Source organism: Panthera onca, chromosome A3 (genome assembly GCF_046562875.1).
Source record: "Panthera onca isolate mPanOnc1 chromosome A3, mPanOnc1 haplotype 2, whole genome shotgun sequence".
NCBI lineage: Eukaryota > Metazoa > Chordata > Mammalia > Carnivora > Felidae > Panthera > Panthera onca.
In genome coordinates this window covers 80,861,524-80,874,152 of record NC_138341.1, presented here as the reverse complement: position 1 = coordinate 80,874,152, position 12,629 = coordinate 80,861,524, and the positions used below count along the sequence as shown (strand labels likewise).

The 12,629-nt window shown below is 36.6% G+C and overlaps 1 protein-coding gene across 7 annotated transcripts in view; it reads right to left on the bottom strand.

The window, feature by feature from the left end:
- Positions 1-12,629, bottom strand: part of NMS (neuromedin S) — a 46,003-nt gene that overhangs the window by 29,033 nt on the left and 4,341 nt on the right. Inside the window, exon 1 of one of the 7 annotated variants that reach the window (XM_078444380.2) lies at positions 4,553-4,573. The exons of the other annotated variants lie outside the window; for them this stretch is intronic. The gene's annotated coding sequence lies outside the window, so the exon portion shown is untranslated. Of the gene's footprint in view, positions 1-4,552; positions 4,574-12,629 lie in introns of those variants that run through there. 7 annotated transcript variants of the gene reach the window in all.

The following is a 12,629-nucleotide window of genomic DNA, read 5'->3' as shown; positions in this document are numbered from 1 at the left end:
TGAAGTCAGAGCAGTGAAGTCGGTGAGAAACTGATGTGGCTTTTAGTTCATCCTTGCAGATTCCAGCTTGTCTCTGCTCTCTCTCATTTCAAGCCCTTTCTTTCCTGTCTTCCCTACTGACATCAGGCCCAGCTCCGGATGCGGAGATAACCTCTGTGTATAAGCTATTTAACTAGCTCCCACAATTTTGTAAGGCCAAATCCCTGTAATACATCCCATTCCTACTGGTATGCTTCTCTGATTGAACTCAAGAAGGAAATACTGAGATTCTTCCATATTCAATAACCATAATCATGGTTAATATTCTGTTGAATACCTTCCTATCTATGCTGCAGATGAGGTGATTCAAAAACAATTAAACAGTTTTTTAAATGTCATCCAAGTCAGATAGCTGGAAATTCTCACAGCAAGGGTCCATAGTCACTCATCTTTCAATTGCTCTAATGCAATTTATAAACCAATAGCTTCTATTTTTCAGTATTACAAACAAAAAGCATAGACTTTTTTTTAAGAAGTTGTTTTAAACTGCAGATAAGCCAAAAAATATAATCACCTATAATCCCCACTCCAAGAGATAACAACCGTCAACATCTGGTATTTATCCCTTCTGGTATTTTACCAAAGCATACAGTATATAATATACAATGTGCCCTTTAAAAAAATTGAATTACATCACATATAATATTTGTATCTTTAAAATATAGTAGGGGGTGCCTGGGTGGCTCAGTTGATTAAGTGTCCAACTTCAGCTCACGTCATGATCTTGCATGAAATCTTTGTGAGTTCGAACCTCATGTTGGGCTCTGTGCTGACAGCTCAGAGCCTGGAGCCTGCTTTGGATTCTGTGTCTTCCTCTCTCTCCCCCTTCCCTGCCCATGCTCTGTCTCTCCCTCTCTCAAAAATAAATAAACATTAAAAAATCAAATTAAAATATAGTAGGAATGTTTTCTATAGAATGAAATATTCATCAGAAGCATCATTTTTGGCCTTATCATATTCCAATATAACAAACTTACATTACCTAATTGAGAATATTTAGGCTTTTTGTAGTTTTTATAGAACTCTAAGCAATATTATGATAGACATCCTTATAATTAAAGCTTCACGAATGTAAATAGTTATTTCCTTAGAGCAAATCCCTAGATATGGAAATGCTGAATCAAAGGACTGCAAAATGATGTCTTCTGAAGCAAATTTTCTGACTTCCAACAACCAAGACCATGTCCTGCTCCTTCCTAAAAATTTGGTACTGCAATTAACTAGGCCAGTTTTTATCCCACTGTGTGCCATGAGTCAAGCAATATCTACATCAGGAGGTTAAATTACTCTTTATAGGACATTTCATATGTGATAAAATGACTCAGAATTAGAGAGGCAAAACAACCCAGCTCCACATTCCATTTGTCAATAATTCTATTCTGCCCTCTTTTCATATTATACATTTTAAGTCTCCAGGGCTTGGCTTTTTTCTTAGTGCTAATGCAATTCTAGTGCTGAGCCTTGAGAATGTAGGCCCTTCTAGCAGTGGGTGAGAGACATCCCATCCCAAAAAGAAAAGAGGAAAGCATCTTTGTTATCTCCATGCCTCTGGAAAAACAGATTATTTGGCATAATAAAGCTATTCTTACAGATGTAACTGGACTGCAGAAACTTTTACTTTTTTTTTAAGTTTATTTATTTATTTTGAGAGAGACAGAGTCAGTGTGAGCGGGGGAGGGGCGGGGGGGGGGGGGGAATCCCAAGCAGGCTCTTTGCTGCCAGCTGCGGAGTCCTATGTGGGGCTCAAACCCATGAACTGTGAGATGATGACCTGAGCTGAAACCAAGAGTCAGAAGCTTAACCAACTGAGCCACCCAGGTGCCCTGAAAGTAAACTTTTATATCAAAAGTACATAATTCTAATTGGTTGTCTTAATGTTTTGCCATGATTATAATAGCATTTCAATTTTCTGGAAAGTTTTAATATATTGGGTTTTATTAAGACAAAAGAGGATCATTGTCATGTCCTTATTTGCCCACAGACATTATGAATAAGCAACACTTAATAGCTCATATCTTACAAGAAGAATTCGAGATGCCATTTCATAGTTCTTATAGAAGCAGGGAAGAATCAAAATGTGCTTCCACAAGGCTGCTTTTAGGCAATAGGCTTGAGCAATGGAAAACCGAGGAAGGTAAAAGGACCCACAAGCGACCACCAGGCTGAATGCAAATAGGCTTATTAAGTGATTGACTTCAGTATAGCCATAGGCCCCAGTTGACAAATGGGCTACTTACAACAGGGCATAGTTACCAAAAAAGGAAAATTCCATTTGTTCCCATACTTCCTCACTCCCTCCCATAACTAAAGAACCCCCCCCCCCCCCAACACTGCCTCCTGGCAGACTTTCCTTTGCTGTCCTGCCCACTACTCCCTTACAATGTATTCAATACATTGCTATCTCCTTTGTTCTGCCTTGGGCAAATTATTTCACTGCCTGCATGGCCGCCTCCACCTGTTGGGGTCACACCACAGTCTCCTGGTAAAAGCTATTTCATAAGATAATGCCAAAAGATGTTTTGTTAGATATATTTTAAATAAGAAATGATTTGGGAAATTGTGACTATTGTTCTGATAGTCACAAAATTATGCTGCCATACTCCTCAAGCTGAAAGAAATTAAATAGAACAAATCAAACAGAACCATTGAATTATTGACACCAGCAGGCCAGACACAGATGGGGTCCTGCAGGAAGAGGGTCCTTGACTTTGTGAAGGATGGAAATCAAATGCAAACCAGCAGGAAGTGAGAGCAGAGTTTATTGAACATACAGAGAGAACAGATAAAGATGAAGCATCTGGGAGACATGGAAAGGAGCATGTGTCTGATCTTTGTTCAGAGTCTGGGGGTTTTTATTGAGGATTGTGATCCAGTGAATTTGTCCTTTCAGGCATCCAAGAACAAGTTAGAACATAGTCGAGGGCCCAAGTGTTATTCCTTGGAGGCAGAGGGCCATGGTGCTGAGCCCTCTAGTATCTGTGGTCTGGAATATGCATATGACAGCTTCCTCTGATCATTCTCACCTGGTCCTTCCTTAGATGTTATCTATTCCAGAGAAATCATTAACTCCTGTCCCTTACAAGGAGGACATATGCTATTTGCATTACAAGGCATGTGTAAAGTGGGGGTGCAGGTCCTAGTAAGGAATAGAAGCAGGAAAAGGAGCAAAATGTAGGTTTTTATGGAGTCTTAAAACCATATGACTTGGAATGACTTGACAGGTAAGTATTCTGTCAAAACTTATAGAAAGTAGCCAAAGTTGTACTTAAAGGGATATTTACAGCTTTAAATGTAAATATTAGAAAAGCTGAAAATAAATGATTTAAGCTTCTATCTTAAAAAGAACAGCACCTCGGGTGCCTGGGTGGCTTAGTTGGTTAAGCATCTGACTCATGATTTTGGCTCAGGTCATGATCTCACAGTTCATGAGTTCAAGCCCTGAATCAGGCTCTGTGCTGATGGCATGGAGCCTGCTTCGGATTCTCTCTCTCCCTCTCTCTCTCTCTCTGCCCCTCCCCTGCTTGCTCTCTATCTCTCTCTCAAAATAAATAAAAATAAACTTAAAAAAAAAAGAACAGAAAATAATAAAAAGGAAGAAAAAAGATAAAGGCAGAAATCAATAAAATAGAAAGCAGACATGCAACAGAAGAAATCAATAAGATCGACAAATCAAAATTTTTAAAAATAATAACAATAAGGTATAAATATTAGCAAGATTGGGCAGGAAAAAAAAGAAAGAAAACACAAATGACCAGTATGAAATGAAAAGGGAGATGTTAATGTAGATTCCACAAATATTAAAAAAAGATAAGATACTATGCATAACTTTATGCAAATAAATTTGAAAAGTCAGATGAAATGGAAAATTTCCCCCAAAACACAACTAACCAAAAGATAACTAACCAACTTATATAAAAAAAATTAAAATTCTAAATAGCCTTATATCTGTTAAAAAATTGAATCTGTAATTAACCCATTTTAATGCTTCTAGTAATAGTGTTCCAGATCAGTGACTTTAAAACTGTTTTGACCAGGGATGCCTAAATGGCTCAGTCAGTTAAGTGTCCAACTTCAGCTCAGGTCACGATCTCCAGTTTGTGAGTTTGAGCCCCGTATTAGGCTCTGTGCTGGCTGCTCAGAGCCTGGAGCCTGCTTCAGATTCTGTGTCTCCCTCTCTCTCTGTCCCTCCCCTGCTTGCACTCTTTCTCTCTCTCTCAAAAATAAAGTAAACATTTTTTTAAACCATTTTGACCAAAACAATAGGAAATAAATTTTATATTGTGACCCACTGGACATAGATGTATGAGTACAGGTGTGTATGAAATAAAAGTTTTATGGAACAATCCTTACTGTTGTTGAAAATTTCCTATGCCCTTCAAGGCCCTTCTACCTGGTCTAAGATCAAGTTGACTAGACACAGATTAATAGGAAAAAGTCAAATTTAATAGCACACACACAGGGAATCCACACAGACATGGAAATTCCAAAGACAATGAGGCAACATGACACTTACATGAGCTAAGGAGACGGGTAGGACTCTGAGGATACAAAAGGGAGAAAGAACATTAGCAGGAAGGTATAAGGAGATGTTTGGAAAACATAGGTACCCTATTATGCAGACAAATTTCTTGGGTAAAGAAGAATCTCTATTAATAGCTCTCTTCCTTGTACTAGCAGACAGTTAATGGAGAGATAAAGAGCCTTTTCCTGAATCTGCTGGGTTTGATTGTTTTAACTCAAAATAATGTCCATGCCAAAATGGCCTAATCTTAATACGAGGGAACCACTCTGTTACTTTATTTCTCTTCATTTTTCAAATGATGGTTGTGAAGCACTAAATTGATTCTTGTGACCCACTAAAAGGTTGCTGTGTGCAGTATGAAGAACGTTGCTTACATATAGCATTCATTATATAAACGTTTGCTATATATATTACTATTATTATTCATCTATGGATCTCCAGCACTTGCATAATACTTGGCACATAGTAAGCATTTGATAAATGTCTGTAGAACTAATCTCGTTATCAATGGGCTTTAAGAGAGTGGTCTCAACAGAAAGTTGTAAGTAGTATCCCCTCTTAAAACATTCTTTTCTTTAACTTCTACTAGGAACTAGGGTATCACCTACATCCATGTCTGTCTCTTATAATCAATAGCAAAAGAAATTTGCCAGCCACCAGAATGAAGAGAAGGCTGTCACGTAGTTGTCATTGGCTACACATGTATAAACTCACTCATTCAGGCAAGGCATCTGTTCATTCCACTGTCATCTCAGTTAAGCAAATTACTTTGGTGGCCCCAAATGTGGCTGAATTTTAACTTGAATTTGGATTACCAACTTTCATAAACAAAGAAAAGGCATACCACCATGATGCAGTATTGAAACTGAGTCTTTGGTATACAAAGCAAGTCAATTCAAGGCAGAGGAAGTTATCAAACCTCTCAAATCACAGAATTTCCAAAGGTAGGTAAGGTTTTTGCAACCAGTGCATACATTGCAATAGTCTATTCCAGTCCATTGAACTACTGTCTGTCAAAAACCTCTGGCCAACATTGAAGAAGAGCTTTTGAACAACCAGTCACAAGTGATTCAATTAAGGCAAGGGAAAACAAAACAGATTTTGACCAAATGGAAAATACAAATAAACACTAGTATTCTTTGGTGTGTTTCAAATCACTAAATCCTAAGACTTTTCAAGTAATCAAGATCAAGAGCATAGGTTAATAATGGCAGCCTATTTGCCAGAGACTCTTGAGACTCTGGAAACAAAAGGGGGGTTAGGCCAAAACTTTGAATGTGGTGCTGAAAAAGAAAGCGTATGTAATCAATCATATGGATGCATGATTACTATTTTCACTTTGTAAAAAGAGTTTTAGTACAATTAATGTAGCATTTCTCTGTCCTGTCCACAAAAGTAAATATAAATTAACATAGTGTAACTGGGGCACAGGGATACAACAGCATCTGGCTCCCAAACAGACCAGGTTCGGTCCACTCATTCCTGCTGACAAAATCCAAAGCCAGAGACATGAGTGGCAGTGAAACAAGAAAGGAATTTATTTCAGTAACACTAACAACACTGGGAAGACATCAGACTAACATCTCAAAGACCATCTCCAAAGTGCTGGAAATATTTCTAGGTTTACATAAGGGAAATGTGGGACAAAGGTCGGTAGGTTCATGCAGCTTGGCAGTAAAGGTCAGGCCTAATATGTGGGGTCTTGCTGGCATCAGGGGGGTCTCTATTGCTTGAGGGAATAGTGTCAGTTCCCATCACAGGATGCTGTACCCACACAGTCTTTTGCCTGAGTTAAGAGATAAGCTGGAAAGAACTTAATCAATTAGAAGGTACAGACTGAAGTCAAAATGGAAGGGGTTGAAGTCCTCTCTCAAAAGCATTTTTCAGTCAGTGGCACTTAAGCACTAAGGCTATCCAGTAATTCAGGGCCTTCATTAGACAAGTATTCCCAAACTTGGCTGCTCACTGGAATCATCTGAGGAGATTTTAAATATTAGGGTCCGGGCTTTACCTAGTGAATGAGAATCTCTAGGGGAGAGAGCCACTGATGTGAATTATCTTTACACTGATCCCTGATGATCAGCCAGGTTTGAGAGTCAACAGTAGCTGGGAACCAAATAGTGCTCTCGTGGTTTGAAGAATCAATGCACCTCCCTAACTTATTACTAGCGGAAGATTTGGATGGTAAATAAAATAGAGCATATGCATGGTGAATTTCCAACCTTCCACCTGATGTAAGAGCTTTTCTGATAACGATCCTAAAACAATCTTTAGTATAAGACATCAGGAGTTTGTTCATTCTTGATACTTACAGTCAATTCATGTTTTTTATTAACACATCTTGTCTGACCAAGATACATTTTTCCCATGCTTTATGAACTCAATACCAGAAGTGCAGGCCAATTTTTCAAAGTGCCACTCTAGCACTATGTTGCATTCTGAGTAGCATTGTATGAAAAAAGATAATAGTAACTTTAATTGGCAGTTTCCTTATCATAAGAGATGTAAAAGTAGGTCCCATCTTGCCATGATTGGAAAGAAAATAAGAATTGTGTTTTCAACCAACTGGATGGGTAATTACCTAACCGTATGTCACATAGACAAAAAAATTTGTCTTTTTTTTTCTCCTTATGTCTCCATATTATTTTCTTCTTAGATGAATGCTTCTGACATTTTTCTTTCCATACTTTGCTATTTTCATTACAGGACTTAAACCCAGATATAAATGTACATCCCCCACAACAACTCTTTACAGATTCAGATCTAGCTTCCATAGAATAATTGGCTATTAAAGCTGGAAGGGAACACAGCAGTTATTCAAAATAACATATTGGTTTCATATTAGAAAACTGGGGCTCAGAAGTTGATTTACCAGACTCTACATGAAAGCCAGATTGGAAATCACATCTCCTATTAGCTGAGCATTTTTCCATCTACTATTCTGTTCAACAGATACATACAATGAGGTGAACTGCAATATAAGTGAGGGTATTTTTCTAAATCACTACACATTCACATTTTTAATTAACCTTTTTATTGAGATATAATTCACATACCCTAAAACTCATCCACTTAAAGTTCAATGGCTTTTAGTATGTTCACAGAGTTGTAGAGCAATCACCACAATCTAATTCTAGAATATTTTCATTGCCCCCAAAAAGAAACCCTGTATCTAATACTCACTCCCAATTCCTGACCTTCACTCCAGCCCCAGGCAACCACTATTCCACTTTCTGTCACTACAGATTTGCCTATTTCGGACATTTCATTTAAATGGAGTCATACAACATGTTGTCCTTTGTATCTGGCTTCTTTCAATTTAACATGTTTTCAAGGTTCATCCATATCATTCCTTCTTCTTTTTTTTTTTCCCAAGTCATATTCCACTGTATGGATATACCACAATTTGTTAATTCATTCACCATTTGATGGAGATGTTTCTACTCTTAGGCTATTATAAATAGTGATGTGAACATTTATGTACAAGTTTTTCTGTAGGCTTGTTTTCATTTCTCTTGGGTACACACTCAGGAGTGAAATTGCTGGGTTATATGGGAACCCTAAGTTTAACATTTGAGGAACCGCCAACTAGTTTCTGATGCAACAGCACCATTTTATATTCTTACCAGTAATGTATGAGTGTTGCATTTCTCCACAACTCATCAGCACTTGTTATTGTCTTTTCTGATTGTAGCCATTCCAGTTGGTGTTAAGTGGTATGTTCTTGTGATTTTGATCTTAAGTTCCCTACTGATTAGTGATGTTGAGCATCTTTTCATGCACTTATTGGTCATTTGCATATCTTCTTTGGAGAAATGTCTATTCAGATCCTTTGTGCATTTTTATTGAGTTTTTTTTTTGTCTATTATGGAATTGTAGGAGTTCTATACATATTCTAGACACTAGTCCCTTAACAGGTATATATGACTTGCAACAATTTTCTTCCATTATATGGACTGTCTTTTCATGTTCTTGATAGTGTTCTTTAAAGCACAACATTTTTAAAATTTTAATGAAAAAAATTCTTTTTTTGACCTTGTGTTCTTGGTGTCATATCTAAGAAACTATTGTCTAATTCAAGGTTACAAAGATTTATGCCTATTTTTCTGCTAGCTTTTTTTTTTTTTAAGTTTTAACTCTTGCAGTTATATCTATGGTCCATTTTGAGTGAAGTTTTGAATACGTTATGACAGAGGTGTTTAAATCCATTCTTCTTCATGTGGATATCCAGTCATCTGACACCATTTGTAGAAAATACAATTCTGTTTCCATTAACTGTCTTAGCAACCTTGTCATAAATCTATTGCCCATAAATGTGAGGGTTTACTTCTGGACTCTCGATTCTACTCCATTGATCTATATGTCTATTCTAATGCCTGTACCACATTCTCTTGATTACTGTAGCTTTGTAGTAAGTTTTAAGATTGGGAAATGTGATTCCTCTCACTTTGATCTTATTTTTCAAGATTGTTTTGGCTACTCTGAGTTTCTTGAATATCCATGCAAACTTGAGGGTCACATTGGCAATTTTTGCAAAGAAGTTGTCTGGAATTTTGATGAGGACTGCAATGAATCTGCAGGTCATTTGGAGAGTACTACCATCTTAACAATATTAAATTTCCTGATACATGAACATGGGATGTCTCTGCACTTATTTAGGTGTTCTTTAATTCCTTTCAAAAATGTTTATAGTTTTCAGAGTATTATACCTCTTTTGTTAAATATATCTCCAAGAATTGTATTCCTTTAGATGCTATTATAAACAGAATTGTTTTCTTAATTTCATTTTTGGATTGTTCATTGCTAGTCTATAAAAATACAGTTGATTTTTGTAGGTTGGTCTCATATACTGTAACTTTGTTCAATTCATTTTAGTTCTAATAGTTTAGTGGAGTCCTTAGGATTTTCTATATGCAAGATCATGTCATCTAAAATAGAAATAGTTTTATTTATCCCTTTCCAGTATGGATACTATTTTTTTTTTTTTTTTTTTTTTTTTTTTTTTTTTTTTTGTTGCCTAACTGTCCTACCTGGAACCTCCAGTAAAATGTTGAGTAGAAAAAATAAGAGCAGACATCTTGTCTAGTTTCTGATCTTGGGGGAAAGCTTTCAGTCTTTCACTATTTTAAGTACGATGCTATCTGTGGGGTTTTGTAAATGCCACTTACCAAGTTAAGTAAGTTCCCTTCTATTCCAGTGTGTTGCATGCATTTCTCATAAAAGGGAGTTGCATTTTGTCAAATGCTTTTTCTGCTTCTATTTAGTCATGTGACTTGTCTTTATTCTATTGACATGGTATATTACATTAATTGATTTTCAGATGCTAAAGCAATCTTGTATTCCTGAGATATATCCCACTTGGGCATGGGGTATAATCCTTTATATATGTTGCTGGATTCAATTTGTATGTTTTTGAGGATTTTTGTGTTTGTAGTCATAAGAATATTGGTCTGTAGTTTTCTTGTGATGCCTATTTCTAGTTTTGGTTTCAGGGTAATATTGGCCTCACAGAATGAGTTGAGGTGTATTCCATCCTCTTCCATTTTTTCAAAGAAGCTGTGAAGGATTGGTATTAATTCTTCTTTAAATGTAAAATTCAACAGTAAAATTACCTGGGCTTAGACTTTTCCTTGTTGGAAGTTTTAAAACCATTAATTTAATCTCTTACTTGCTATTGGTCCATTCAGATTTTCTTCTTGAGTCAATTTTAGATAGTTTGTGTCTCTCTAGGAATTTGTCCATTATGTAAGGTTATATAATTGGTTGGCATACAAATGTTCAAGTATTCACTTATAATCCTTTTGATTTCTCCAACGATTATAGTCTTGGTAGTAATGTCTCCCCTCTCATTCCTGATTTTAGTAATTTTATTCCTCTCTCTTTTTTTTCTTGGTCAGTCTAGAAAAAGGTGTATCAATTCGGTTGATCTTTTCAAGGAACGAATTTTTTGTTATTCTCTCCATTGTTTTTCAATTTTCTCTTTCATTTATTTCCACTTCAATATTTGTTATTTCCTTCCTTTTTCTTGATTTGGGTTTAGCTGGCTGTTCTTTTGCTAGTTTCATAAAGTAAAACATTAGGTTAAATTTTGAGATCTTTTTCTTTTGTAACGTTCCCATTTATAGCTATACATTTCTGAGTTCTGCTTTCAGTATATTCCATAAGTTCAGGTATGCTGTGCTTTTGTTTCCATTCATTTGAAAGTATTTTCTAATGTCTTGTGATTTCTTCTTTGACCCATTGGTTATTGTGTTGTTCAATTTAATTTGTATATTTCTCAAATTTCCTCATGTTACTGACTTCTAAATTCCATTATGGTTAGAGAACTTTCTTTGCATAATTTCGACCCTTTTAAATGTATTGAGGCTTGTTTTACAGCTTAGCATATAGGATATATATCCTGAAGAATGCTCCATGTATCCTTGAGACAAATGTGTATTCTGCTGTTAGTGGGTGGAATGTTCCACAGATGTCTATGAGGTCTGATGTTTATAAATGAGAAAAATGAGATACCTTTGGGATTGGTGGATTACTCAGTGTTGCATATCACTTGGTCACAGAAGTGTAACTATAAGGGTGAATCATGTAAAACTGACATTCTTGAACATCAAAAACTAATGATTATCAGCAATTTCTTATAGTTCAACTTCACAGAACCTAAGTCTCCTGACTTTCAGTCCAGTGTGCTTATCACTTAACTAGAATATTATATTAGGATAGGCTGTGCTTCATAAGGCACATACCATGAACTATTCTTGGCTTACCACAATGAATACTGATTTCATGTTTGTCTTATTCTATGCAGGTACTGTAATTTTCCTCCAAATGGTGACTTAGCAATCACAGCTGCTTCTATTCTGTGTGTTACCTTCTAGGACATGTGTCAGGGGAAGAAAACTTCAGGATCATATGGCATGTTCCCAATGGTGAGCCCTATGGGTGGCTTAGATCACTTTTGTGTATATTCATTGGCTTAGTCATATGGCCCAATCTTACTCTGTGTGGTCACCTTACTTCCAATACAATTTTCTATCCCTAGGCAATTACATTGAGAATATAGTCTAACCTGACAGTAGGATGTGTCTTCCCATCTCAACAGCTCAGCACCTCTTTGGTTTTTCTCATTTTAATAATATTTAAAATGTGTTTTCAACAATTCAAAATGTAGGTCTTAAAGAGGTCTCAGAATTAAAATATGAGGGGCACCTGGGTGGCTCAGTCGGTTAAGTGTCCAACTCTTTTGATTTCAGCTCAGGTCATGATCTAACAGTTCCCGTGTCTGTGCACTGACAGTGTGGAGCCTGCTTGGAATTTTCTCCCTCTGCTTGTTCTCTCTCGTTCTCTCTCTCTCTCTCTCTCTCTCTCTCTCAATAAATAAATAAACTTAAAAAAAGAATTAAAATATGAAAAAAATCTTCTGGTGACTTTTTCCTAATGTGAAGCTCTATCATATTTTACCTAGTTTAGGAGAAGATATTAACAAGAAAAAACAACCCCCCATAAAGACCATAATAAACTCATTAGAGGTTTTCTGAGGGCCACAGCATAAAAGACAGTCTATTTCCCTCCACCATCTGCTGGTAAACAAACAAACAAACAAACAAACAAACAACTTTTGAATTACATGGCCCTCTATAAATTGGAAAGGGCCATCAACTTGGCGGGTCTGTATAATTCCTATCTCTACACATCTCCTAAGAGCCCTCTTAGTAACCGAACAATTTCACAGTTCTAGAACTACTTAGAGATGCCTGGTTGTGGCCACTACAGCTCTCCTAAAGCCTTAACCTGGGAAAAATCTCATTTCAACTCTGTTTAAGTATCTTCTCATACACCCACCAAGGGAGTCAAGTGCAATTTTTCAATAGGCTCGGGAATAGGAACTTGGATGTGTGCTCTCTATATGCAATTTTCCATTGCCTTTAAATTCCAGGATGGCTGAGAAATAATTTCCAAACACATTCTTTTTAAAGAAAACCCAAGGAGGTCTGTGAGTAGCTGATGTCAACTGTGAACACTGAGATGAGAACTCAGGAAGGGGCTAGCCAGTATTGTGGCAACCGTCTCT